Source organism: Pseudophryne corroboree, chromosome 4 (assembly GCF_028390025.1).
Source record: "Pseudophryne corroboree isolate aPseCor3 chromosome 4, aPseCor3.hap2, whole genome shotgun sequence".
Lineage (NCBI taxonomy): Eukaryota > Metazoa > Chordata > Amphibia > Anura > Myobatrachidae > Pseudophryne > Pseudophryne corroboree.
In genome coordinates, this window is record NC_086447.1 from 15,821,270 (window position 1) to 15,849,109 (window position 27,840).

At 36.7% G+C, this 27,840-nt stretch overlaps 17 non-coding genes across 17 annotated transcripts; all 17 read right to left on the minus strand.

Annotated features, from left to right (window-relative positions):
* Nucleotides 1-1,858: 1,858 nt before the first annotated feature.
* On the minus strand, nt 1,859-1,932 carry TRNAN-GUU (transfer RNA asparagine (anticodon GUU)). The gene has a single exon. It is a non-coding gene; the product is annotated as a tRNA-Asn (tRNA).
* Nucleotides 1,933-7,677: 5,745 nt separating this feature from the next.
* On the minus strand, nt 7,678-7,751 carry TRNAN-GUU (transfer RNA asparagine (anticodon GUU)). The gene has a single exon. It is a non-coding gene; the product is annotated as a tRNA-Asn (tRNA).
* Nucleotides 7,752-10,163: 2,412 nt separating this feature from the next.
* Nucleotides 10,164-10,237, minus strand: TRNAN-GUU (transfer RNA asparagine (anticodon GUU)). Its single transcript has one exon. It is a non-coding gene; the product is annotated as a tRNA-Asn (tRNA).
* A 1,087-nt stretch (nt 10,238-11,324) lies between these two features.
* TRNAN-GUU (transfer RNA asparagine (anticodon GUU)) lies at nt 11,325-11,398 on the minus strand. Its single transcript has one exon. It is a non-coding gene; the product is annotated as a tRNA-Asn (tRNA).
* Nucleotides 11,399-13,652: 2,254 nt separating this feature from the next.
* On the minus strand, nt 13,653-13,726 carry TRNAN-GUU (transfer RNA asparagine (anticodon GUU)). The gene has a single exon. It is a non-coding gene; the product is annotated as a tRNA-Asn (tRNA).
* A 1,093-nt stretch (nt 13,727-14,819) lies between these two features.
* Nucleotides 14,820-14,893, minus strand: TRNAN-GUU (transfer RNA asparagine (anticodon GUU)). The gene has a single exon. It is a non-coding gene; the product is annotated as a tRNA-Asn (tRNA).
* Nucleotides 14,894-15,986: 1,093 nt separating this feature from the next.
* TRNAN-GUU (transfer RNA asparagine (anticodon GUU)) lies at nt 15,987-16,060 on the minus strand. Its single transcript has one exon. It is a non-coding gene; the product is annotated as a tRNA-Asn (tRNA).
* Nucleotides 16,061-17,147: 1,087 nt separating this feature from the next.
* Nucleotides 17,148-17,221, minus strand: TRNAN-GUU (transfer RNA asparagine (anticodon GUU)). Its single transcript has one exon. It is a non-coding gene; the product is annotated as a tRNA-Asn (tRNA).
* A 1,087-nt stretch (nt 17,222-18,308) lies between these two features.
* Nucleotides 18,309-18,382, minus strand: TRNAN-GUU (transfer RNA asparagine (anticodon GUU)). Its single transcript has one exon. It is a non-coding gene; the product is annotated as a tRNA-Asn (tRNA).
* Nucleotides 18,383-19,475: 1,093 nt separating this feature from the next.
* On the minus strand, nt 19,476-19,549 carry TRNAN-GUU (transfer RNA asparagine (anticodon GUU)). Its single transcript has one exon. It is a non-coding gene; the product is annotated as a tRNA-Asn (tRNA).
* Nucleotides 19,550-20,639: 1,090 nt separating this feature from the next.
* TRNAN-GUU (transfer RNA asparagine (anticodon GUU)) lies at nt 20,640-20,713 on the minus strand. Its single transcript has one exon. It is a non-coding gene; the product is annotated as a tRNA-Asn (tRNA).
* Nucleotides 20,714-21,806: 1,093 nt separating this feature from the next.
* TRNAN-GUU (transfer RNA asparagine (anticodon GUU)) lies at nt 21,807-21,880 on the minus strand. The gene has a single exon. It is a non-coding gene; the product is annotated as a tRNA-Asn (tRNA).
* A 1,093-nt stretch (nt 21,881-22,973) lies between these two features.
* On the minus strand, nt 22,974-23,047 carry TRNAN-GUU (transfer RNA asparagine (anticodon GUU)). Its single transcript has one exon. It is a non-coding gene; the product is annotated as a tRNA-Asn (tRNA).
* Nucleotides 23,048-24,140: 1,093 nt separating this feature from the next.
* Nucleotides 24,141-24,214, minus strand: TRNAN-GUU (transfer RNA asparagine (anticodon GUU)). Its single transcript has one exon. It is a non-coding gene; the product is annotated as a tRNA-Asn (tRNA).
* A 1,093-nt stretch (nt 24,215-25,307) lies between these two features.
* On the minus strand, nt 25,308-25,381 carry TRNAN-GUU (transfer RNA asparagine (anticodon GUU)). The gene has a single exon. It is a non-coding gene; the product is annotated as a tRNA-Asn (tRNA).
* A 1,087-nt stretch (nt 25,382-26,468) lies between these two features.
* TRNAN-GUU (transfer RNA asparagine (anticodon GUU)) lies at nt 26,469-26,542 on the minus strand. Its single transcript has one exon. It is a non-coding gene; the product is annotated as a tRNA-Asn (tRNA).
* Nucleotides 26,543-27,629: 1,087 nt separating this feature from the next.
* On the minus strand, nt 27,630-27,703 carry TRNAN-GUU (transfer RNA asparagine (anticodon GUU)). The gene has a single exon. It is a non-coding gene; the product is annotated as a tRNA-Asn (tRNA).
* Nucleotides 27,704-27,840: the final 137 nt, after the last annotated feature.

Consider the following 27,840-nt stretch of genomic DNA (forward strand, 5'->3'; position numbering starts at 1 on the left):
CCACTTAATTTTCTTTACCCTATTACTGAAATGGTAATTGACAAAAACAAGCTACATTGTCACCAGAAGAGCAATGCAAAATGTACAATTGATATTTCAAAATCATCTTTCCAGCTTGAATTTCAATGATGCATTGGGGCAACGATTTTGTGAGAAACATCTTCACCCTTAAAGAAAGATTTTCTTAACTTCTTACCTGTGTGCTGATTAGATATCACCTGGTTTTCACATTAAACAGATTCCCACTTGAGAAAGCAGCAAGGATGCAGTGAGGTTTATGTTTCCTGGTGTCAACCTGTATTATTTCAGTGGACATTGTAATGAGGATGCATCTTGCTGCCTTTCCAATGAAGCAAGTTTTAATCAGTAATAGGTGAAAAACCATTCCTACAAAGGTGTTAATCAGAGACTTGGCTTTGTGGACACTTTTCAAAGAGCAAATGTGTTAGCATAAAAATAAAGCCATAAAATGGAGAGCTGATTAATCACTCAATTGGATTTCTCTGCCTGCATAATTTTTTTTCTCTGCAACCCCATGCTAAATTGTGCTTCCTGTTTTTTATAAAATGACTTAATCAAATCTGACTCTGATTGCATCAGAGAAGGCCAGGTACCCTACACTATAAGAGGTGGTTTGAAATTTTGACTTGTCTACTTAAAGATCACCAAAATTTGATCACACGGTCAATAACATCCCTGGGTGGGATTGAACCACCAACTTTTAGGTTAACAGCTGAATGCACTTACCGATTGCGCCACAGAGACAGCTTGCAAAAGCATGTACTGACAAAGGCTAAAAAGCATTCATCTAGAGAGTTTCCTAGAAAAAGGTTAAAAAGGCAATAATCTGGAGAGTTTTGCAAGATTTTTCTTCCATTGACCAACGAAGAAACACATTGGTACTTTCACATGATGAGTGAGTACTTCAGGATCTCTGACACTAACATGAGCAGCAGAGTGGCGCAGCGGAAGCGTGCTGGGCACATAACCCAGAGGTCGATGGATTGAAACCATCCTCTGCTATGTGCACTTATTTTTTTGTTAATTAAATTCTTCCAAAACTGGGATTGATATTTTGACTCTTTTATTTTTACTTAAAGTACAATAACTTTTAACATTTTAATTTGTTTTAATAGTATATTGACAGCATTGTTTTCTTTCAGAAATCCACTTAATTTTCTTTACCCTATTACTGAAATGGTAATTGACAAAAACAAGCTACATTGTCACCAGAAGAGCAATGCAAAATGTACAATTGATATTTCAAAATCATCTTTCCAGCTTGAATTTCAATGATGCATTGGGGCAAAGATTTTGTGAGAAACATCTTCACCCTTAAAGAAAGATTTTCTTAACTTCTTACCTGTGTGCTGATTAGATATCACCTGGTTTTCACATTAAACAGATTCCCACTTGAGAAAGCAGCAAAGATGCAGGGAGGTTTATGTTTCCTGGTGTCAACCTGTATTATTTCAGTGGATATTGTAATGAGGATGCATCTTGCTGCCTTTCCAATGAAGCAAGTTTTAATCAGTAATAGGTGAAAAACCATTCCTACAAAGGTGTTAATCAGAGACTTGGCTTTGTGGACACTTTTCAGAGAGCAAATGTATTAACATAAAAATAAAGCCATAAAATGGAGAGCTGATTAATCACTCAATTGGATTTCTCTGCCTGCATAATTTTTTTTCTCTGCAACCCCATGCTAAATTGTGCTTCCTGTTTTTTATAAAATGACTTAATCAAATCTGACTCTGATTGCATCAGAGAAGGCCAGGTACCCTACACTATAAGAGGTGGTTTGAAATTTTGACTTGTCTACTTAAAGATCACCAAAATTTGATCACAAGGTTAATTACGTCCCTGGGTGGGATTGAACCACCAACCTTTCGGTTAACAGCCGAACGTGCTAACCAATTGCACCACAGAGACAGCTTGCAAAAGCATGTACTGACAAAGGCTAAAAAGCATTCATCTAGAAAGTTTCCTAGAAAAAGGTTAAAAAGGCAATAATCTGGAGAGTTTTGCTAGATTTTTCTTCCATTGACCAACGAAGAAACACATTGGTACTTTCACATGATGAGTGAGTACTTCAGGATCTCTGACACTAACATGAGCAGCAGAGTGGCGCAGCGGAAGCGTGCTGGGCCCATAACCTAAAGGTCGATGGATCGAAACCATCCTCTGCTATGTGCATTTGTTTTTTTGTTAATTAAATTCTTCCAAAACTGGGATTGATATTTTGACTCTTTTATTTTTACTTAAAGTACAATAACTTTTAACATTTTAATTTGTTTTAATAGTATATTGACAGCATTGTTTTCTTTCAGAAATCCACTTAATTTTCTTTACCCTATTACTGAAATGGTAATTGACAAAAACAAGCTACATTGTCACCAGAAGAGCAATGCAAAATGTACAATTGATATTTCAAAATCATCTTTCCAGCTTGAATTTCAATGATGCATTGGGGCAACGATTTTGTGAGAAACATCTTCACCCTTAAAGAAAGATTTTCTTAACTTCTTACCTGTGTGCTGATTAGATATCACCTGGTTTTCACATTAAACAGATTCCCACTTGAGAAAGCAGCAAGGATGCAGTGAGGTTTATGTTTCCTGGTGTCAACCTGTATTATTTCAGTGGACATTGAAATGAGGATGCATCTTGCTGCCTTTCCAATGAAGCAAGTTTTAATCAGTAATAGGTGAAAAACCATTCCTACAAAGGTATTAATCAGAGACTTGGCTTTGTGGACACTTTTCAGAGAGCAAATGTGTTAGCATAAAAATAAAGCCATAAAATGGAGAGCTGATTAATCACTCAATTGGATTTCTCTGCCTGCATAATTTTTTTTCTCTGCAACCCCATGCTAAATTGTGCTTCCTGTTTTTTATAAAATGACTTAATCAAATCTGACCCTGATTGCATTAGAGAAGGCCAGATACCCTACACTATAAGAGCTGGTTTGAAATTTTGACTTGTCTACTTAAAGATCACCAAAATTTGATCACACGGTCAATTACGTCCCTGGGTGGGTTTGAATCACCAACCTTTCGGTTAACAGCCAAACACGCTAACCGATTGCGCCACAGAGACAGCTTGCAAAAGCATGTACTAACAAAGGCTAAAAAGCATTCATCTAGAAAGTTTCCTAGAAAAAGGTTAAAAAGGCAATAATCTGGAGAGTTTTGCAAGATTTTTCTTCCATTGACCAATAAAGAAACACATTGGTACTTTCAAATGATGAGTGAGTACTTCAGGATCTCTGACACTTACATGAGCAGCAGAGTGGCGCAGCGGAAGTGTGCTGGGCCCATAACCCAGAGGTTGATGGATCGAAACCATCCTCTGCTATGTGCACTTACTTTTTTGTTAATTAAATTCTTCCAAAACTGGGATTGATATTTTGACTCTTTTATTTTTACTTAAAGTACAATAACTTTTAACATTTTAATTTGTTTTAATAGTATATTGACAGCATTGTTTTCTTTCAGAAATCCACTTAATTTTCTTTACCCTATTACTGAAATGGTAATTGACAAAAACAAGCTACATTGTCACCAGAAGAGCAATGCAAAATGTACAATTGATATTTCAAAATCATCTTTCCATCTTGAATTTCAATGATGCATTGGGGCAACGATTTTGTGAGAAACATCTTCACCCTTAAAGAAAGATTTTCTTAACTTCTTACCTGTGTGCTGATTAGATATCACCTGGTTTTCACATTAAACAGATTCACACTTGAGAAAGCAGCAAGGATGCAGTGAGGTTTATGTTTCCTGGTGTCAACCTGTATTATTTCAGTGGATATTGTAATGAGGATGCATCTTGCTGCCTTTCCAATGAAGCAAGTTTTAATCAGTAATAGGTGAAAAACCATTCCTACAAAGGTGTTAATCAGAGACTTGGCTTTGTGGACACTTTTCAGAGAGCAAATGTGTTAGCATAAAAATAAAGCCATAAAATGGAGAGCTGATTAATCACTCAATTGGATTTCTCTGCCTGCATAATTTTTTTTCTCTGCAACCCCATGCTCAATTGTGCTTCCTGGTTTTTATAAAATGACTTAATCAAATCTGACTCTGATTGCATCAGAGAAGGCCAGGTACCCTACACTATAAGAGGTGGTTTGAAATTTTGACTTGTCTACTTAAAGATCACCAAAATTTGATCACAAGGTCAATTACATCCCTGGGCGGGTTTGAACCACCAAACTTTCGGTTAACAGCCAAACACGCTAACCGATTGCGCCACAGAGACAGCTTGCAAAAGCATGTACTGACAAAGGCTAAAAAGCATTCATCTAGAAAGTTTCCTAGAACAAGGTTAAAAAGGCAATAATCTGGAGTTTTGCAAGATTTTTCTTCCATTGACCAACGAAGAAACACATTGGTACTTCCACATGATGAGTGAGTACTTCAGGATCTCTTACGCTTACATGAGCAGCAGAGTGGCGTTACGGAAGTGTGCTGGGCCCAAACCCAGAGGTCGATGGATCGAAACCATCCTCTGCTATGTGCACTTACTTTTTTGTTAATTAAATTCTTCCAAAACTGGGATTGATATTTTGACTCTTTTATTTTTACTTAAACTACAATAATTTTTAACATTTTAATTTGTTTTAATAGTATATTGACAGCATTGTTTTCTTTCAGAAATCCACTTAATTTTCTTTACCCTATTACTGAAATGGTAATTGACAAAAACAAGCTACATTGTCACCAGAAGAGCAATGCAAAATGTACAATTGATATTTCAAAATCATCTTTCCAGCTTGAATTTCAATGATGCATTGGGGCAACGATTTTGTGAGAAACATCTTCACCCTTAAAGAAAGATTTTCTTAACTTCTTACCTGTGTGCTGATTAGATATCACCTGGTTTTCACATTAAACAGATTCCCACTTGAGAAAGCAGCAAGGATGCAGTGAGGTTTATGTTTCCTGGTGTCAACCTGTATTATTTCAGTGGACATTGTAATGAGGATGCATCTTGCTGCCTTTCCAATGAAGCAAGTTTTAATCAGTAATAGGTGAAAAACCATTCCTACAAAGGTGTTAATCAGAGACTTGGCTTTGTGGACACTTTTCAGAGAGCAAATGTGTTAGCATAAAAATAAAGCCATAAAATGGAGAGCTGATTAATCACTCAATTGGATTTCTCTACCTGCGTAATTTTTTTTCTCTGCAACCCCATGCTAAATTGTGCTTCCTGTTTTTTACAAAATGACTTAATCAAATCTGACTGCATCAGAGAAGGCCAGGTACCCTACACTATAAGAGGTGGATTGAAATTTTGACTTGTCTACTTAAAGATCACCAAAATTTGATCACAAGGTCAATTACGTTCCCAGGTGGGATTGAACCACCATCCTTTCGGTTAACAGCCGAATGCGCTAACCGATTGCGCCACAGAGAAAGCTTGCAAAAGCATGTACTGACAAAGGCTAAAAAGCATTCATCTAGAAAGTTTCCTAGAAAAAGGTTAAAAAGGCAATAATCTGGAGAGTTTTGCAAGATTTTTCTTCCATTGACCAACGAAGAAACACATTGGTACTTTCACATGATGAGTGAGTACTTCAGGATCTCTGACACTTACATAAGCAGCAGAGTGGCGCAGCGGAAGCGTGCTGGGCCCATAACCCAGAGGTCGGTGGATCGAAACCATCCTCTGCTATGTGCACTTATTTTTTTGTTAATTAAATTCTTCCAAAACTGGAATTGATATTTTGACTCTTTTATTTTTACTTAAAGTACAATAACTTTTAACATTTTAATTTGTTTTAATAGTATATTGACAGCATTGTTTTCTTTCAGAAATCCACTTAATTTTCTTTACCCTATTACTGAAATGGTAATTGACAAAAACAAGCTACATTGTCACCAGAAGAGCAATGCAAAATGTACAATTGATATTTCAAAATCATCTTTCCATCTTGAATTTCAATGATGTATTGGGGCAACGATTTTGTGAGAAACATCTTCACCCTTAAAGAAAGATTTTCTTAACTTCTTACCTGTGTGCTGATTAGATATCACCTGGTTTTCACATTAAACAGATTCCCACTTGAGAAAGCAGCAAGGATGCAGTGAGGTTTATGTTTCCTGGTGTCAACCTGTATTATTTCAGTGGACATTGTAATGAGGATGCATCTTGCTGCCTTTCCAATGAAGCAAGTTTTAATCAGTAATAGGTGAAAAACCATTCCTACAAAGGTGTTAATCAGAGACTTGGCTTTGTGGACACTTTTCAGAGAGCAAATGTGTTAGCATAAAAATAAAGCCATAAAATGGAGAGCTGATTAATCACTCAATTGGATTTCTCTGCCTGCATCATTTTTTTTCTCTGCAACCCCATGCTAAATTGTGCTTCCTGTTTTTATAAAATGACTTAATCAAATCTGACTCTGATTGCATCAGAGAAGGCCAGGTACCCTACACTATAAGAGGTGGTTTGAAATTTTGACTTGTCTACTTAAAGATCACCAAAATTTAATCACAAGGTCAATTACGTCCCCGGGAGGGATTGAACCACCAACCTTTCGGTTAACAGCCGAATGCGCTAACCGATTGCGCCACAGAGAAAGCTTGCAAAAGCATGTACTGACAAAGGCTAAAAAGCATTCATCTAGAAAGTTTCCTAGAAAAAGGTTAAAAAGGCAATAATCTGGAGAGTTTTGCAAGATATTTCTTCCATTGACCAACGAAGAAACACATTGGTACTTTCACATGATGAGTGAGTACTTCAGGATCTCTGACACTTACATGAGCAGCAGAGTGGCGCAGCGGAAGCGTGCTGGGCCCATAACCCAGAGGTCGGTGGATCGAAACCATCCTCTGCTATGTGCACTTATTTTTTTGTTAATTAAATTCTTCCAAAACTGGAATTGATATTTTGACTCTTTTATTTTTACTTAAAGTACAATAACTTTTAACATTTTAATTTGTTTTAATAGTATATTGACAGCATTGTTTTCTTTCAGAAATCCACTTAATTTTCTTTACCCTATTACTGAAATGGTAATTGACAAAAACAAGCTACATTGTCACCAGAAGAGCAATGCAAAATGTACAATTGATATTTCAAAATCATCTTTCCATCTTGAATTTCAATGATGCATTGGGGCAACGATTTTGTGAGAAACATCTTCACCCTTAAAGAAAGATTTTCTTAACTTCTTACCTGTGTGCTGATTAGATATCACCTGGTTTTCACATTAAACAGATTCCCACTTGAGAAAGCAGCAAGGATGCAGTGAGGTTTATGTTTCCTGGTGTCAACCTGTATTATTTCAGTGGACATTGTAATAAGGATGCATCTTGCTGCCTTTCCAATGAAGCAAGTTTTAATCAGTAATAGGTGAAAAACCATTCCTACAAAGGTGTTAATCAGAGACTTGGCTTTGTGGACACTTTTCAGAGAGCAAATGTGTTAGCATAAAAATAAAGCCATAAAATGGAGAGCTGATTAATCACTTAATTGGATTTCTCTGCCTGCATAATTTTTTTTCTCTGCAACCCCATGCTTAATTGTGCTTCCTGCTTTTTATAAAATGACTTAATCAAATCTGACTGCATCAGAGAAGGCCAGGTACCCTACACTATAAGAGGTGGTTTGAAATTTTAACTTGTCTACTTAAAGATCACCAAAATTTGATCACAAGGTCAATTACGTCCCCGGGTGGGATTGAACCACCAACCTTTCGGTTAACAGCCGAATGCGCTAACCGATTGCGCCACAGAGACAGCTTGCAAAAGCATGTACTGACAAAGGCTAAAAAGCATTCATCTAGAAAGTTTCCTAGAAAAAGGTTAAAAAGGCAATAATCTGGAGAGTTTTGCAAGATTTTTCTTCCATTGACCAAAGAAGAAACACATTGGTACTTTCACATGAGTGAGTACTTCAGGATCTCTGACACTTACATGAGCAGCAGAGTGGTGCAGCAGAAGCGTGCTGGGCCCATAACCCAGAGGTCGGTGGATTGAAACCATCCTCTGCTATGTGCACTTATTTTTTTGTTAATTAAATTCTTCCAAAACTGGAATTGATATTTTGACTCTTTTATTTTTACTTAAAGTACAATAACTTTTAACATTTTAATTTGTTTTAATAGTATATTGACAGCATTGTTTTCTTTCAGAAATCCACTTAATTTTCTTTACCCTATTACTGAAATGGTAATTGACAAAAACAAGCTACATTGTCACCAGAAGAGCAATGCAAAATGTACAATTGATATTTCAAAATCATCTTTCCATCTTGAATTTCAATGATGCATTGGGGCAACGATTTTGTGAGAAACATCTTCACCCTTAAAGAAAGATTTTCTTAACTTCTTACCTGTGTGCTGATTAGATATCACCTGGTTTTCACATTAAACAGATTCCCACTTGAGAAAGCAGCAAGGATGCAGTGAGGTTTATGTTTCCTGGTGTCAACCTGTATTATTTCAGTGGACATTGTAATGAGGATGCATCTTGCTGCCTTTCCAATGAAGCAAGTTTTAATCAGTAATAGGTGAAAAACCATTCCTACAAAGGTGTTAATCAGAGACTTGGCTTTGTGGACACTTTTCAGAGAGCAAATGTGTTAGCATAAAAATAAAGCCATAAAATGGAGAGCTGATTAATCACTCAATTGGATTTCTCTGCCTGCATAATTTTTTTTCTCTGCAACCCCATGCTAAATTGTGCTTCCTGTTTTTTATAAAATGACTTAATCAAATCTGACTCTGATTGCATCAGAAAAGGCTAGTGATGAGCGGATTCTGTTTTACTCGGTTTAACTCGGTTTTACTTGGTTCTCAAAACGGCATCTTATTGGCTCAGGGATGTCACGTGTTTTGGATAGCCAATAAGATGCCGTTTTGAGAACCGAGTAAAACCGAACCTCGCTCATCACTAGAAAAGGCCAGATACCCTACACTATAAGAGGTGGTTTGAAATTTTGACTTGTCTACTTAAAGATCACCAAAATTTGATCACACGGTCAATAACATCCCTGGTTGGGATTGAACCACCAACCTTTAGGTTAACAGCTGAATGCACTTACCGATTGCGCCACAGAGACAGCTTGCAAAAGCATGTACTGACAAAGGCTAAAAAGCATTCATCTAGAAAGTTTCCTAGAAAAAGGTTAAAAAGGCAATAATCTGGAGAGTTTTGCAAGATTTTTCTTCCATTGACCAACGAAGAAACACATTGGTACTTTCACATGATGAGTGAGATACTTCAGGATCTCTTACGCTTACATGAGCAGCAGAGTGGCGCAGCGGAAGCGTGCTGGGCCCTTAACCCAGCGGTCGATGGATCGAAACCATCCTCTGTTATGTGCACTTATTTTTTTGTTAATTAAATTCTTCCAAAACTGGGATTGATATTTTGACTCTTTTATTTTAACTTAAAGTACAATAACTTTTAACATTTTCATGTGTTTTAATAGTATATTGACAGCATTGTTTTCTTTCAGAAATCCACTTAATTTTCTTTACCCTATTACTGAAATGGTAATTGACAAAAACAAGCTCAATTGTCACCAGAAGAGCAATGCAAAATGTACAATTGATATTTCAAAATCATCTTTCCAGCTTGAATTTCAATGATGCATTGGGGCAACGATTTTGTGAGAAACATCTTCACCCTTAAAGAAAGATTTTCTTAACTTCTTACCTGTGTGCTGATTAGATATCACCTGGTTTTCACATTAAACAGATTCCCACTTGAGAAAGCAGCAAGGATGCAGTGAGGTTTATGTTTCCTGGTGTCAACCTGTATTATTTCAGTGGACATTGTAATGAGGATGCATCTTGCTGCCTTTCCAATGAAGCAAGTTTTAATCAGTAATAGGTGAAAAACCATTCCTACAAAGGTGTTAATCAGAGACTTGGCTTTGTGGACACTTTTCAGAGAGCAAATGTGTTAGCATAAAAATAAAGCCATAAAATGGAGAGCTGATTAATCACTCAATTGGATTTCTCTGCCTGCATAATTTTTTTTCTCTGCAACCCCATGCTAAATTGTGCTTCCTGTTTTTTATAAAATGACTTAATCAAATCTGACTGCATCAGAGAAGGCCAGGTACCCTACACTATAAGAGGTGGTTTGAAATTTTGACTTGTCTACTTAAAGATCACCAAAATTTGATCACAAGGTCAATTACGTCCCTGGGTGCGATTGAACCACCAACCTTTCGGTTAACAGCCGAATGCGCTAACCGATTGCGCCACAGAGACAGCTTGCAAAAGCATGTACTGACAAAGGCTAAAAAGCATTCATCTAGAAAGTTTCCTCGAAAAAGGTTAAAAAGGCAATAATCTGGAGAGTTTTGCAAGATTTTTCTTCCATTGACCAAAGACGAAACACATTGGTACTTTCACATAATGAGTGAGTACTTCAGGATCTCTGACACTTACATGAGCAGCAGAGTGGGGCAGCAGACGCGTGCTGGGCCCATAACCCAGAGGTCGGTGGATTGAAACCATCCTCTGCTATGTGCACTTATTTTTTTGTTAATTAAATTCTTCCAAAACTGGAATTGATATTTTGACTCTTTTATTTTTACTTAAAGTACAATAACTTTTAACATTTTAATTTGTTTTAATAGTATATTGACAGCATTGTTTTCTTTCAGAAATCCACTTAATTTTCTTTACCCTATTACTGAAATGGTAATTGACAAAAACAAGCTACATTGTCACCAGAAGAGCAATGCAAAATGTACAATTGATATTTCAAAATCATCTTTCCATCTTGAATTTCAATGATGCATTGGGGCAACGATTTTGTGAGAAACATCTTCACCCTTAAAGAAAGATTTTCTTAACTTCTTACCTGTGTGCTGATTAGATATCACCTGGTTTTCACATTAAACAGATTCCCACTTGAGAAAGCAGCAAGGATGCAGTGAGGTTTATGTTTCCTGGTGTCAACCTGTATTATTTCAGTGGACATTGTAATGAGGATGCATCTTGCTGCCTTTCCAATGAAGCAAGTTTTAATCAGTAATAGGTGAAAAACCATTCCTACAAAGGTGTTAATCAGAGACTTGGCTTTGTGGACACTTTTCAGAGAGCAAATGTGTTAGCATAAGAATAAAGCCATAAAATGGAGAGCTGATTAATCACTCAATTGGATTTCTCTGCCTGCATAATTTTTTTTCTCTGCAACCCCATGCTAAATTGTGCTTCCTGTTTTTTATAAAATGACTTAATCAAATATGACTGCATCAGAGAAGGCCAGGTACCCTACACTATAAGAGGTGGTTTGAAATTTTGACTTGTCTACTTAAAGATCACAAAAATTTGATCACAAGGTCAATTACGTCCCTGGGTGCGATTGAACCACCAACCTTTCGGTTAACAGCCGAATGCGCTAACCGATTGCGCCACAGAGACAGCTTGCAAAAGCATGTACTGACAAAGGCTAAAAAGCATTCATCTAGAAAGTTTCCTAGAAAAAGGTTAAAAAGGCAATAATCTGGAGAGTTTTGCAAGATTTTTCTTCCATTGACCAAAGAAGAAACACATTGGTACTTTCACATAATGAGTGAGTACTTCAGGATCTCTGACACTTACATGAGCAGCAGAGTGGGGCAGCAGAAGCGTGCTGGGCCCATAACCCAGAGGTCGGTGGATTGAAACCATCCTCTGCTATGTGCACTTATTTTTTTGTTAATTAAATTCTTCCAAAACTGGAATTGATATTTTGACTCTTTTATTTTTACTTAAAGTACAATAACTTTTAACATTTTAATTTGTTTTAATAGTATATTGACAGCATTGTTTTCTTTCAGAAATCCACTTAATTTTCTTTACCCTATTACTGAAATGGTAATTGACAAAAACAAGCTACATTGTCACCAGAAGAGCAATGCAAAATGTACAATTGATATTTCAAAATCATCTTTCCATCTTGAATTTCAATGATGCATTGGGGCAACGATTTTGTGAGAAACATCTTCACCCTTAAAGAAAGATTTTCTTAACTTCTTACCTGTGTGCTGATTAGATATCACCTGGTTTTCACATTAAACAGATTCCCACTTGAGAAAGCAGCAAGGATGCAGTGAGGTTTATGTTTCCTGGTGTCAACCTGTATTATTTCAGTGGACATTGTAATGAGGATGCATCTTGCTGCCTTTCCAATGAAGCAAGTTTTAATCAGTAATAGGTGAAAAACCATTCCTACAAAGGTGTTAATCAGAGACTTGGCTTTGTGGACACTTTTCAGAGAGCAAATGTGTTAGCATAAAAATAAAGCCATAAAATGGAGAGCTGATTAATCACTCAATTGGATTTCTCTGCCTGCATAATTTTTTTTCTCTGCAACCCCATGCTAAATTGTGCTTCCTGTTTTTTATAAAATGACTTAATCAAATATGACTGCATCAGAGAAGGCCAGGTACCCTACACTATAAGAGGTGGTTTGAAATTTTGACTTGTCTACTTAAAGATCACCAAAATTTGATCACAAGGTCAATTACGTCCCTGGGTGCGATTGAACCACCAACCTTTCGATTAACAGCCGAATGCGCTAACCGATTGCGCCACAGAGACAGCTTGCAAAAGCATGTACTGACAAAGGCTAAAAATCATTCATCTAGAAAGTTTCCTAGAAAAAGGTTAAAAAGGCAATAATCTGGAGAGTTTTGCAAGATTTTTCTTCCATTGACCAAAGAAGAAACACATTGGTACTTTCACATAATGAGTGAGTACTTCAGGATCTCTGACACTTACATGAGCAGCAGAGTGGGGCAGCAGAAGCGTGCTGGGCCCATAACCCAGAGGTCGGTGGATTGAAACCATCCTCTGCTATGTGCACTTATTTTTTTGTTAATTAAATTCTTCCAAAACTGGAATTGATATTTTGACTCTTTTATTTTTACTTAAAGTACAATAACTTTTAACATTTTAATTTGTTTTAATAGTATATTGACAGCATTGTTTTCTTTCAGAAATCCACTTAATTTTCTTTACCCTATTACTGAAATGGTAATTGACAAAAACAAGCTACATTGTCACCAGAAGAGCAATGCAAAATGTACAATTGATATTTCAAAATCATCTTTCCATCTTGAATTTCAATGATGCATTGGGGCAACGATTTTGTAAGAAACATCTTCACCCTTAAAGAAAGATTTTCTTAACTTCTTACCTGTGTGCTGATTAGATATCACCTGGTTTTCACATTAAACAGATTCCCACTTGAGAAAGCAGCAAGGATGCAGTGAGGTTTATGTTTCCTGGTGTCAACCTGTATTATTTCAGTGGACATTGTAATGAGGATGCATCTTGCTGCCTTTCCAATGAAGCAAGTTTTAATCAGTAATAGGTGAAAAACCATTCCTACAAAGGTGTTAATCAGAGACTTGGCTTTGTGGACACTTTTCAGAGAGCAAATGTGTTAGCATAAAAATAAAGCCATAAAATGGAGAGCTGATTAATCACTCAATTGGATTTCTCTGCCTGCATAATTTTTTTTCTCTGCAACCCCATGCTAAATTGTGCTTCCTGTTTTTTATAAAATGACTTAATCAAATATGACTCTGATTGCATCAGAGAAGGCCAGGTACCCTACACCATAAGAGGTCGTTTGAAATTTTGACTTGTCTACTTTAAGATCAGCAAAATTTGATCACAAGGTCAATTACGTCCCTGGGTGGGATTGAACCACCAACCTTTCGGTTAACAGCCAAATGCGCTAACCGATTGCGCCACAGAGACAGCTTGCAAAAGCATGTACTGACAAAGGCTAAAAAGCATTCATCTAGATAGTTTCCTAGAAAAAAGTTAAAAAGGCAATAATCTGGAGAGTTTTGCAAGATTTTTCTTCCATTGACCAACGAAGAAACACATTGGTACTTTCACATGATGAGTGAGTACTTCAGGATCTCTGACACTTACATGAGCAGCAGAGTGGTGCAGCGGAAGCGTGCTGGGCCCATAACCCAGAGGTTGGTGGATGGAAACCATCCTCTGCTATGTGCACTTATTTTTTTGTTAATTAAATTCTTCCAAAACTGAAATTGATATTTTGACTCTTTTATTTTTACTTAAAGTACAATAACTTTTAACATTTTAATTTGTTTTAATAGTATATTGACAGCATTGTTTTCTTTCAGAAATCCACTTAATTTTCTTTACCCTATTACTGAAATGGTAATTGACAAAAACAAGCTACATTGTCACCAGAAGAGCAATGCAAAATGTACAATTGATATTTCAAAATCATCTTTCCATCTTGAATTTCAATGATGCATTGGGGCAACGATTTTGTGAGAAACATCTTCACCCTTAAAGAAAGATTTTCTTAACTTCTTACCTGTGTGCTGATTAGATATCACCTGGTTTTCACATTAAACAGATTCCCACTTGAGAAAGCAGCAAGGATGCAGTGAGGTTTATGTTTCCTGGTGTCAACCTGTATTATTTCAGTGGACATTGTAATGAGGATGCATCTTGCTGCCTTTCCAATGAAGCAAGTTTTAATCAGTAATAGGTGAAAAACCATTCCTACAAAGGTGTTAATCAGAGACTTGGCTTTGTGGACACTTTTCAGAGAGCAAATGTGTTAGCATAAAAATAAAGCCATAAAATGGAGAGCTGATTAATCACTCAATTGGATTTCTCTGCCTGCATAATTTTTTTTCTCTGCAACCCCATGCTAAATTGTGCTTCCTGTTTTTTATAAAATGACTTAATCAAATATGACTCTGATTGCATCAGAGAAGGCCAGGTACCCTACACCATAAGAGGTGGTTTGAAATTTTGACTTGTCTACTTAAAGATCAGCAAAATTTGATCACAAGGTCAATTACGTCCCTGGGTGGGATTGAACCACCAACCTTTCGGTTAACAGCCGAATGCGCTAACCGATTGCGCCACAGAGACAGCTTGCAAAAGCATGTACTGACAAAGGCTAAAAAGCATTCATCTAGATAGTTTCCTAGAAAAAAGTTAAAAAGGCAATAATCTGGAGAGTTTTGCAAGATTTTTCTTCCATTGACCAACGAAGAAACACATTGGTACTTTCACATGATGAGTGAATACTTCAGGATCTCTGACACTTACATGAGCAGCAGAGTGGCGCAGCGGAAGCGTGCTGGGCCCATAACCCAGAGGTTGGTGGATCGAAACCATCCTCTGCTATGTGCACTTATTTTTTTGTTAATTAAATTCTTCCAAAACTGGAATTGATATTTTGACTCTTTTATTTTTACTTAAAGTACAATAACTTTTAACATTTTAATTTGTTTTAATAGTATATTGACAGCATTGTTTTCTTTCAGAAATCCACTTAATTTTCTTTACCCTATTACTGAAATGGTAATTGACAAAAACAAGCTACATTGTCACCAGAAGAGCAATGCAAAATGTACAATTGATATTTCAAAATCATCTTTCCATCTTGAATTTCAATGATGCATTGGGGCAACGATTTTGTGAGAAACATCTTCACCCTTAAAGAAAGATTTTCTTAACTTCTTACCTGTGTGCTGATTAGATATCACCTGGTTTTCACATTAAACAGATTCCCACTTGAGAAAGCAGCAAGGATGCAGTGAGGTTTATGTTTCCTGGTGTCAACCTGTATTATTTCAGTGGACATTGTAATGAGGATGCATCTTGCTGCCTTTCCAATGAAGCAAGTTTTAATCAGTAATAGGTGAAAAACCATTCCTACAAAGGTGTTAATCAGAGACTTGGCTTTGTGGACACTTTTCAGAGAGCAAATGTGTTAGCATAAAAATAAAGCCATAAAATGGAGAGCTGATTAATCACTCAATTGGATTTCTCTGCCTGCATAATTTTTTTTCTCTGCAACCCCATGCTAAATTGTGCTTCCTGTTTTTTATAAAATGACTTAATCAAATATGACTCTGATTGCATCAGAGAAGGCCAGGTACCCTACACCATAAGAGGTGGTTTGAAATTTTGACTTGTCTACTTAAAGATCAGCAAAATTTGATCACAAGGTCAATTACGTCCCTGGGTGGGATTGAACCACCAACCTTTCGGTTAACAGCCGAATGCGCTAACCGATTGCGCCACAGAGACAGCTTGCAAAAGCATGTACTGACAAAGGCTAAAAAGCATTCATCTAGATAGTTTCCTAGAAAAAAGTTAAAAAGGCAATAATCTGGAGAGTTTTGCAAGATTTTTCTTCCATTGACCAACGAAGAAACACATTGGTACTTTCACATGATGAGTGAGTACTTCAGGATCTCTGACACTTACATGAGCAGCAGAGTGGCGCAGCGGAAGCGTGCTGGGCCCATAACCCAGAGGTTGGTGGATCGAAACCATCCTCTGCTATGTGCACTTATTTTTTTGTTAATTAAATTCTTCCAAAACTGGAATTGATATTTAGACTCTTTTATTTTTACTTAAAGTACAATAACTTTTAACATTTTAATTTGTTTTAATAGTATATTGACAGCATTGTTTTCTTTCAGAAATCCACTTAATTTTCTTTACCCTATTACTGAAATGGTAATTGACAAAAACAAGCTACATTGTCACCAGAAGAGCAATGCAAAATGTACAATTGATATTTCAAAATCATCTTTCCATCTTGAATTTCAATGATGCATTGGGGCAACGATTTTGTGAGAAACATCTTCACCCTTAAAGAAAGATTTTCTTAACTTCTTACCTGTGTGCTGATTAGATATCACCTGGTTTTCACATTAAACAGATTCCCACTTGAGAAAGCAGCAAGGATGCAGTTAGGTTTATGTTTCCTGGTGTCAACCTGTATTATTTCAGTGGACATTGTAATGAGGATGCATCTTGCTGCCTTTCCAATGAAGCAAGTTTTAATCAGTAATAGGTGAAAAACCATTCCTACAAAGGTGTTAATCAGAGACTTGGCTTTGTGGACACTTTTCAGAGAGCAAATGTGTTAGCATAAAAATAAAGCCATAGTATGGAGAGCTGATTAATCACTCAATTGGATTTCTCTGCCTGCATAATTTTTTTTCTCTGCAACCCCATGCTAAATTGTGCTTCCTGTTTTTTATAAAATGACTTAATCAAATCTGATTGCATCAGAGAAGGCCAGGTACCCTACACTATAAGAGGTGGTTTGAAATTTTGACTTGTCTACTTAAAGATCACCAAAATTTGATCACAAGGTCAATTACGTCCCTGGGTGGGATTGAACCACCAACCTTTCGGTTAACAGCCGAATGCGCTAACCGATTGCGCCACAGAGACAGCTTGCAAAAGCATGTACTGACAAAGGCTAAAAAGCATTCATCTAGAAAGTTTCCTAGAAAAAAGTTAAAAAGGCAATAATCTGGAGAGTTTTGCAAGATTTTTCTTCCATTGACCAACGAAGAAACACATTGGTACTTTCACATGATGAGTGAGTACTTCAGGATCTCTGACACTTACATGAGCAGCAGAGTGGCGCAGCGGAAGCGTGCTGGGCCCATAACCCAGAGGTCGGTGGATCGAAACCATCCTCTGCTATGTGCACTTATTTTTTTGTTAATTAAATTCTTCCAAAACTGGAATTGATATTTTGACTCTTTTATTTTTACTTAAAGTACAATAACTTTTAACATTTTAATTTGTTTTAATAGTATATTGACAGCATTGTTTTCTTTCAGAAATCCACTTAATTTTCTTTACCCTATTACTGAAATGGTAATTGACAAAAACAAGCTACATTGTCACCAGAAGAGCAATGCAAAATGTACAATTGATATTTCAAAATCATCTTTCCATCTTGAATTTCAATGATGCATTGGGGCAACGATTTTGTGAGAAACATCTTCACCCTTAAAGAAAGATTTTCTTAACTTCTTACCTGTGTGCTGATTAGATATCACCTGGTTTTCACATTAAACAGATTCCCACTTGAGAAAGCAGCAAGGATGCAATGAGGTTTATGTTTCCTGGTGTCAACCTGTATTATTTCAGTGGACATTGTAATGAGGATGCATCTTGCTGCCTTTCCAATGAAGCAAGTTTTAATCAGTAATAGGTGAAAAACCATTCCTACAAAGGTGTTAATCAGAGACTTGGCTTTGTGGACACTTTTCAGAGAGCAAATGTGTTAGCATAAAAATAAAGCCATAGTATGGAGAGCTGATTAATCACTCAATTGGATTTCTCTGCCTGCATAATTTTTTTTCTCTGCTACCCCATGCTAAATTGTGCTTCCTGTTTTTTATAAAATGACTTAATCAAATCTGATTGCATCAGAGAAGGCCAGGTACCCTACACTATAAGAGGTGGTTTGAAATTTTGACTTGTCTACTTAAAGATCACCAAAATTTGATCACAAGGTCAATTACGTCCCTGGGTGGGATTGAACCACCAACCTTTCGGTTAACAGCCGAATGCACTAACCAATTGCGCCACAGAGACAGCTTGCAAAAGTATGTACTGACAAAGGCTAAAAAGCATTCATCTAGAAAGTTTCCTAGAAAAAGGTTAAAAAGGCAATAATCTGGAGAGTTTTGCAAGATTTTTCTTCCATTGACCAACGAAGAAACACATTGGTACTTTCACATGATGAGTGAGTACTTCAGGATCTCAGACACTTACACGAGCAGCAGAGTGGCGCAGCGGAAGCGTGCTGGGCCCATAACCCAGAGGTCGGTGGATCAAAACCATCCTCTGCTATGTGCACTTATTTTTTTGTTAATTAAATTCTTCCAAAACTGGAATTGATATTTTGACTCTTTTATTTTTACTTACAGTACAATAACTTTTAACATTTTAATTTGTTTTAATAGTATATTGACAGCATTGTTTTCTTTCAGAAATCCACTTAATTTTCTTTACCCTATTACTGAAATGGTAATTGACAAAAACAAGCTACATTGTCACCAGATGAGCAATGCAAAATGTACAATTGATATTTCAAAATCATCTTTCCATCTTGAATTTCAATGATGCATTGGGGCAACGATTTTGTGAGAAACATCTTCACCCTTAAAGAAAGATTTTCTTAACTTCTTACCTGTGTGCTGATTAGATATCACCTGGTTTTTACATTAAACAGATTCCCACTTGAGAAAGCAGCAAGGATGCAGTGAGGTTTATGTTTCCTGGTGTCAACCTGTATTATTTCAGTGGACATTGTAATGAGGATGCATCTTGCTGCCTTTCCAATGAAGCAAGTTTTAATCAGTAATAGGTGAAAAACCATTCCTACAAAGGTGTTAATCAGAGACTTGGCTTTGTGGACACTTTTCAGAGAGCAAATGTGTTAGCATAAAAATAAAGCCATAAAATGGAGAGCTGATTAATCACTCAATTGGATTTCTCTGCCTGCATAATTTTTTTTCTCTGCAACCCCATGCTAAATTGTGCTTCCTGTTTTTTATAAAATGACTTAATCAAATATGACTCTGATTGCATCAGAGAAGGCCAGGTACCCTACACCATAAGAGGTGGTTTGAAATTTTGACTTGTCTACTTAAAGATCAGCAAAATTTGATCACAAGGTCAATTACGTCCCTGGGTGGGATTGAACCACCAACCTTTCGGTTAACAGCCGAATGCGCTAACCGATTGCGCCACAGAGACAGCTTGCAAAAGCATGTACTGACAAAGGCTAAAAAGCATTCATCTAGAAAGTTTCCTAGAAAAAAGTTAAAAAGGCAATAATCTGGAGAGTTTTGCAAGATTTTTCTTCCATTGACCAACGAAGAAACACATTGGTACTTTCACATGATGAGTGAGTACTTCAGGATCTCTGACACTTACATGAGCAGCAGAGTGGCGCAGCGGAAGCGTGCTGGGCCCAAAACCCAGAGGTCGGTGGATCAAAACCATCCTCTGTTATGTGCACTTATTTTTTTAATTAAATTCTTCCAAAGCTGGAATTGATATTTTGACTCTTTTATTTTTACTTAAAGTACAATAACTTTTAACATTTTAATTTGTTTTAATAGTATATTGACAGCATTGTTTTCTTTCAGAAATCCACTTAATTTTCTTTACCCTATTACTGAAATGGTAATTGACAAAAACAAGCTACATTGTAACCAGAAGAGCAATGCAAAATGTACAATTGATATTTCAAAATCATCTTTCCATCTTGAATTTCAATGATGCATTGGGGCAACGATTTTGTGAGAAACATCTTCACCCTTAAAGAAAGATTTTCTTAACTTCTTACCTGTGTGCTGATTAGATATCACCTGGTTTTCACATTAAACAGATTCCCACTTGAGAAAGCAGCAAGGATGCAGTGAGGTTTATGTTTCCTGGTGTCAACCTGTATTATTTCAGTGGACATTGTAATGAGGATGCATCTTGCTGCCTTTCCAATGAAGCAAGTTTTAATCAGTAATAGGTGAAAAACCATTCCTACAAAGGTGTTAATCAGAGACTTGGCTTTGTGGACACTTTTCAGAGAGCAAATGTGTTAGCATAAAAATAAAGCCATAAAATGGAGAGCTGATTAATCACTCAATTGGATTTCTCTGCCTGCATCATTTTTTTTCTCTGCAACCCCATGCTAAATTGTGCTTCCTGTTTTTTATAAAATGACTTAATCAAATATGACTCTGATTGCATCAGAGAAGGCCAGGTACCCTACACCATAAGAGGTGGTTTGAAATTTTGACTTGTCTACTTAAAGATCAGCAAAATTTGATCACAAGGTTAATTACGTCCCTGGTTGGGATTGAACCACCAACCTTTCGGTTAACAGCCGAATGCGCTAACCGATTGCGCCACAGAGACAGCTTGCAAAAGCATGTACTGACAAAGGCTAAAAAGCATTCATCTAGAAAGTTTCCTAGAAAAAGGTTAAAAAGGCAATAATCTGGAGAGTTTTGCAAGATTTTTCTTCCATTGACCAACGAAGAAACACATTGGTACTTTCACATGATGAGTGAGTACTTCAGGATCTCTGACACTTACATGAGCAGCAGAGTGGCGCAGCGGAAGCGTGCTGGGCCCATAACCCAGAGGTCGGTGGATCGAAACCATCCTCTGCTATGTGCACTTATTTTTTTGTTAATTAAATTCTTCCAAAACTGGAATTGATATTTTGACTCTTTTATTTTTACTTAAAGTACAATAACTTTTAACATTTTAATTTGTTTTAATAGTATATTGACAGCATTGTTTTCTTTCAGAAATCCACTTAATTTTCTTTACCCTATTACTGAAATGGTAATTGACAAAAACAAGCTACATTGTCACCAGAAGAGCAATGCAAAATGTACAATTGATATTTCAAAATCATCTTTCCATCTTGAATTTCAATGATGCATTGGGGCAACGATTTTGTGAGAAACATCTTCACCCTTAAAGAAAGATTTTCTTAACTTCTTACCTGTGTGCTGATTAGATATCACCTGGTTTTCACATTAAACAGATTCCCACTTGAGAAAGCAGCAAGGATGCAGTGAGGTTTATGTTTCCTGGTGTCAACCTGTATTATTTCAGTGGACATTGTAATGAGGATGCATCTTGCTGCCTTTCCAATGAAGCAAGTTTTAATCAGTAATAGGTGAAAAACCATTCCTACAAAGGTGTTAATCAGAGACTTGGCTTTGTGGACACTTTTCAGAGAGCAAATGTGTTAGCATAAAAATAAAGCCATAAAATGGAGAGCTGATTAATCACTCAATTGGATTTCTCTGCCTGCATCATTTTTTTTCTCTGCAACCCCATGCTAAATTGTGCTTCCTGTTTTTTATAAAATGACTTAATCAAATATGACTCTGATTGCATCAGAGAAGGCCAGGTACCCTACACCATAAGAGGTGGTTTGAAATTTTGACTTGTCTACTTAAAGATCAGCAAAATTTGATCACAAGGTCAATTACGTCCCTGGTTGGGATTGAACCACCAACCTTTCGGTTAACAGCCGAATGCGCTAACCGATTGCGCCACAGAGACAGCTTGCAAAAGCATGTACTGACAAAGGCTAAAAAGCATTCATCTAGAAAGTTTCCTAGAAAAAGGTTAAAAAGGCAATAATCTGGAGAGTTTTGCAAGATTTTTCTTCCATTGACCAACGAAGAAACACATTGGTACTTTCACATGATGAGTGAGTACTTCAGGATCTCTGACACTTACATGAGCAGCAGAGTGGCGCAGCGGAAGCGTGCTGGGCCCATAACCCAGAGGTCGGTGGATCGAAACCATCCTCTGCTATGTGCACTTATTTTTTGGTTAATTAAATTCTTCCAAAACTGGAATTGATATTTTGACTCTTTTATGTTTACTTAAAGTACAATAACTTTTAACATTTTAATTTGTTTTAATAGTATATTGACAGCATTGTTTTCTTTCAGAAATCCACTTAATTTTCTTTACCCTATTACTGAAATGGTAATTGACAAAAACAAGCTACATTGTCACCAGAAGAGCAATGCAAAATGTACAATTGATATTTCAAAATCATCTTTCCATCTTGAATTTCAATGATGCATTGGGGCAACGATTTTGTGAGAAACATCTTCACCCTTAAAGAAAGATTTTCTTAACTTCTTACCTGTGTGCTGATTAGATATCACCTGGTTTTCACATTAAACAGATTCCCACTTGAGAAAGCAGCAAGGATGCAGTGAGGTTTATGTTTCCTGGTGTCAACCTGTATTATTTCAGTGGACATTGTAATGAGGATGCATCTTGCTGCCTTTCCAATGAAGCAAGTTTTAATCAGTAATAGGTGAAAAACCATTCCTACAAAGGTGTTAATCAGAGACTTGGCTTTGTGGACACTTTTCAGAGAGCAAATGTGTTAGCATAAAAATAAAGCCATAAAATGGAGAGCTGATTAATCACTCAATTGGATTTCTCTGCCTGCATAATTTTTTTTCTCTGCAACCCCATGCTAAATTGTGCTTCCTGTTTTTTATAAAATGACTTAATCAAATATGACTCTGATTGCATCAGAGAAGGCCAGGTACCCTACACCATAAGAGGTCGTTTGAAATTTTGACTTGTCTACTTTAAGATCAGCAAAATTTGATCACAAGGTCAATTACGTCCCTGGGTGGGATTGAACCACCAACCTTTCGGTTAACAGCCAAATGCGCTAACCGATTGCGCCACAGAGACAGCTTGCAAAAGCATGTACTGACAAAGGCTAAAAAGCATTCATCTAGATAGTTTCCTAGAAAAAAGTTAAAAAGGCAATAATCTGGAGAGTTTTGCAAGATTTTTCTTCCATTGACCAACGAAGAAACACATTGGTACTTTCACATGATGAGTGAGTACTTCAGGATCTCTGACACTTACATGAGCAGCAGAGTGGTGCAGCGGAAGCGTGCTGGGCCCATAACCCAGAGGTTGGTGGATGGAAACCATCCTCTGCTATGTGCACTTATTTTTTTGTTAATTAAATTCTTCCAAAACTGAAATTGATATTTTGACTCTTTTATTTTTACTTAAAGTACAATAACTTTTAACATTTTAATTTGTTTTAATAGTATATTGACAGCATTGTTTTCTTTCAGAAATCCACTTAATTTTCTTTACCCTATTACTGAAATGGTAATTGACAAAAACAAGCTACATTGTCACCAGAAGAGCAATGCAAAATGTACAATTGATATTTCAAAATCATCTTTCCATCTTGAATTTCAATGATGCATTGGGGCAACGATTTTGTGAGAAACATCTTCACCCTTAAAGAAAGATTTTCTTAACTTCTTACCTGTGTGCTGATTAGATATCACCTGGTTTTCACATTAAACAGATTCCCACTTGAGAAAGCAGCAAGGATGCAGTGAGGTTTATGTTTCCTGGTGTCAACCTGTATTATTTCAGTGGACATTGTAATGAGGATGCATCTTGCTGCCTTTCCAATGAAGCAAGTTTTAATCAGTAATAGGTGAAAAACCATTCCTACAAAGGTGTTAATCAGAGACTTGGCTTTGTGGACACTTTTCAGAGAGCAAATGTGTTAGCATAAAAATAAAGCCATAAAATGGAGAGCTGATTAATCACTCAATTGGATTTCTCTGCCTGCATAATTTTTTTTCTCTGCAACCCCATGCTAAATTGTGCTTCCTGTTTTTTATAAAATGACTTAATCAAATATGACTCTGATTGCATCAGAGAAGGCCAGGTACCCTACACCATAAGAGGTGGTTTGAAATTTTGACTTGTCTACTTAAAGATCAGCAAAATTTGATCACAAGGTCAATTACATCCCTGGGTGGGATTGAACCACCAACCTTTCGGTTAACAGCCGAATGCGCTAACCGATTGCGCCACAGAGACAGCTTGCAAAAGCATGTACTGACAAAGGCTAAAAAGCATTCATCTAGATAGTTTCCTAGAAAAAAGTTAAAAAGGCAATAATCTGGAGAGTTTTGCAAGATTTTTCTTCCATTGACCAACGAAGAAACACATTGGTACTTTCACATGATGAGTGAATACTTCAGGATCTCTGACACTTACATGAGCAGCAGAGTGGCGCAGCGGAAGCGTGCTGGGCCCATAACCCAGAGGTTGGTGGATCGAAACCATCCTCTGCTATGTGCACTTATTTTTTTGTTAATTAAATTCTTCCAAAACTGGAATTGATATTTTGACTCTTTTATTTTTACTTAAAGTACAATAACTTTTAACATTTTAATTTGTTTTAATAGTATATTGACAGCATTGTTTTCTTTCAGAAATCCACTTAATTTTCTTTACCCTATTACTGAAATGGTAATTGACAAAAACAAGCTACATTGTCACCAGAAGAGCAATGCAAAATGTACAATTGATATTTCAAAATCATCTTTCCATCTTGAATTTCAATGATGCATTGGGGCAACGATTTTGTGAGAAACATCTTCACCCTTAAAGAAAGATTTTCTTAACTTCTTACCTGTGTGCTGATTAGATATCACCTGGTTTTCACATTAAACAGATTCCCACTTGAGAAAGCAGCAAGGATGCAGTGAGGTTTATGTTTCCTGGTGTCAACCTGTATTATTTCAGTGGACATTGTAATGAGGATGCATCTTGCTGCCTTTCCAATGAAGCAAGTTTTAATCAGTAATAGGTGAAAAACCATTCCTACAAAGGTGTTAATCAGAGACTTGGCTTTGTGGACACTTTTCAGAGAGCAAATGTGTTAGCATAAAAATAAAGCCATAAAATGGAGAGCTGATTAATCACTCAATTGGATTTCTCTGCCTGCATAATTTTTTTTCTCTGCAACCCCATGCTAAATTGTGCTTCCTGTTTTTTATAAAATGACTTAATCAAATATGACTCTGATTGCATCAGAGAAGGCCAGGTACCCTACACCATAAGAGGTGGTTTGAAATTTTGACTTGTCTACTTAAAGATCAGCAAAATTTGATCACAAGGTCAATTACGTCCCTGGGTGGGATTGAACCACCAACCTTTCGGTTAACAGCCGAATGCGCTAACCGATTGCGCCACAGAGACAGCTTGCAAAAGCATGTACTGACAAAGGCTAAAAAGCATTCATCTAGATAGTTTCCTAGAAAAAAGTTAAAAAGGCAATAATCTGGAGAGTTTTGCAAGATTTTTCTTCCATTGACCAACGAAGAAACACATTGGTACTTTCACATGATGAGTGAGTACTTCAGGATCTCTGACACTTACATGAGCAGCAGAGTGGCGCAGCGGAAGCGTGCTGGGCCCATAACCCAGAGGTTGGTGGATCGAAACCATCCTCTGCTATGTGCACTTATTTTTTTGTTAATTAAATTCTTCCAAAACTGGAATTGATATTTAGACTCTTTTATTTTTACTTAAAGTACAATAACTTTTAACATTTTAATTTGTTTTAATAGTATATTGACAGCATTGTTTTCTTTCAGAAATCCACTTAATTTTCTTTACCCTATTACTGAAATGGTAATTGACAAAAACAAGCTACATTGTCACCAGAAGAGCAATGCAAAATGTACAATTGATATTTCAAAATCATCTTTCCATCTTGAATTTCAATGATGCATTGGGGCAACGATTTTGTGAGAAACATCTTCACCCTTAAAGAAAGATTTTCTTAACTTCTTACCTGTGTGCTGATTAGATATCACCTGGTTTTCACATTAAACAGATTCCCACTTGAGAAAGCAGCAAGGATGCAGTTAGGTTTATGTTTCCTGGTGTCAACCTGTATTATTTCAGTGGACATTGTAATGAGGATGCATCTTGCTGCCTTTCCAATGAAGCAAGTTTTAATCAGTAATAGGTGAAAAACCATTCCTACAAAGGTGTTAATCAGAGACTTGGCTTTGTGGACACTTTTCAGAGAGCAAATGTGTTAGCATAAAAATAAAGCCATAGTATGGAGAGCTGATTAATCACTCAATTGGATTTCTCTGCCTGCATAATTTTTTTTCTCTGCAACCCCATGCTAAATTGTGCTTCCTGTTTTTTATAAAATGACTTAATCAAATCTGATTGCATCAGAGAAGGCCAGGTACCCTACACTATAAGAGGTGGTTTGAAATTTTGACTTGTCTACTTAAAGATCACCAAAATTTGATCACAAGGTCAATTACGTCCCTGGGTGGGATTGAACCACCAACCTTTCGGTTAACAGCCGAATGCGCTAACCGATTGCGCCACAGAGACAGCTTGCAAAAGCATGTACTGACAAAGGCTAAAAAGCATTCATCTAGAAAGTTTCCTAGAAAAAAGTTAAAAAGGCAATAATCTGGAGAGTTTTGCAAGATTTTTCTTCCATTGACCAACGAAGAAACACATTGGTACTTTCACATGATGAGTGAGTACTTCAGGATCTCTGACACTTACATGAGCAGCAGAGTGGCGCAGCGGAAGCGTGCTGGGCCCATAACCCAGAGGTCGGTGGATCGAAACCATCCTCTGCTATGTGCACTTATTTTTTTGTTAATTAAATTCTTCCAAAACTGGAATTGATATTTTGACTCTTTTATTTTTACTTAAAGTACAATAACTTTTAACATTTTAATTTGTTTTAATAGTATATTGACAGCATTGTTTTCTTTCAGAAATCCACTTAATTTTCTTTACCCTATTACTGAAATGGTAATTGACAAAAACAAGCTACATTGTCACCAGAAGAGCAATGCAAAATGTACAATTGATATTTCAAAATCATCTTTCCATCTTGAATTTCAATGATGCATTGGGGCAACGATTTTGTGAGAAACATCTTCACCCTTAAAGAAAGATTTTCTTAACTTCTTACCTGTGTGCTGATTAGATATCACCTGGTTTTCACATTAAACAGATTCCCACTTGAGAAAGCAGCAAGGATGCAATGAGGTTTATGTTTCCTGGTGTCAACCTGTATTATTTCAGTGGACATTGTAATGAGGATGCATCTTGCTGCCTTTCCAATGAAGCAAGTTTTAATCAGTAATAGGTGAAAAACCATTCCTACAAAGGTGTTAATCAGAGACTTGGCTTTGTGGACACTTTTCAGAGAGCAAATGTGTTAGCATAAAAATAAAGCCATAGTATGGAGAGCTGATTAATCACTCAATTGGATTTCTCTGCCTGCATAATTTTTTTTCTCTGCTACCCCATGCTAAATTGTGCTTCCTGTTTTTTATAAAATGACTTAATCAAATCTGATTGCATCAGAGAAGGCCAGGTACCCTACACTATAAGAGGTGGTTTGAAATTTTGACTTGTCTACTTAAAGATCACCAAAATTTGATCACAAGGTCAATTACGTCCCTGGGTGGGATTGAACCACCAACCTTTCGGTTAACAGCCGAATGCACTAACCAATTGCGCCACAGAGACAGCTTGCAAAAGCATGTACTGACAAAGGCTAAAAAGCATTCATCTAGAAAGTTTCCTAGAAAAAGGTTAAAAAGGCAATAATCTGGAGAGTTTTGCAAGATTTTTCTTCCATTGACCAACGAAGAAACACATTGGTA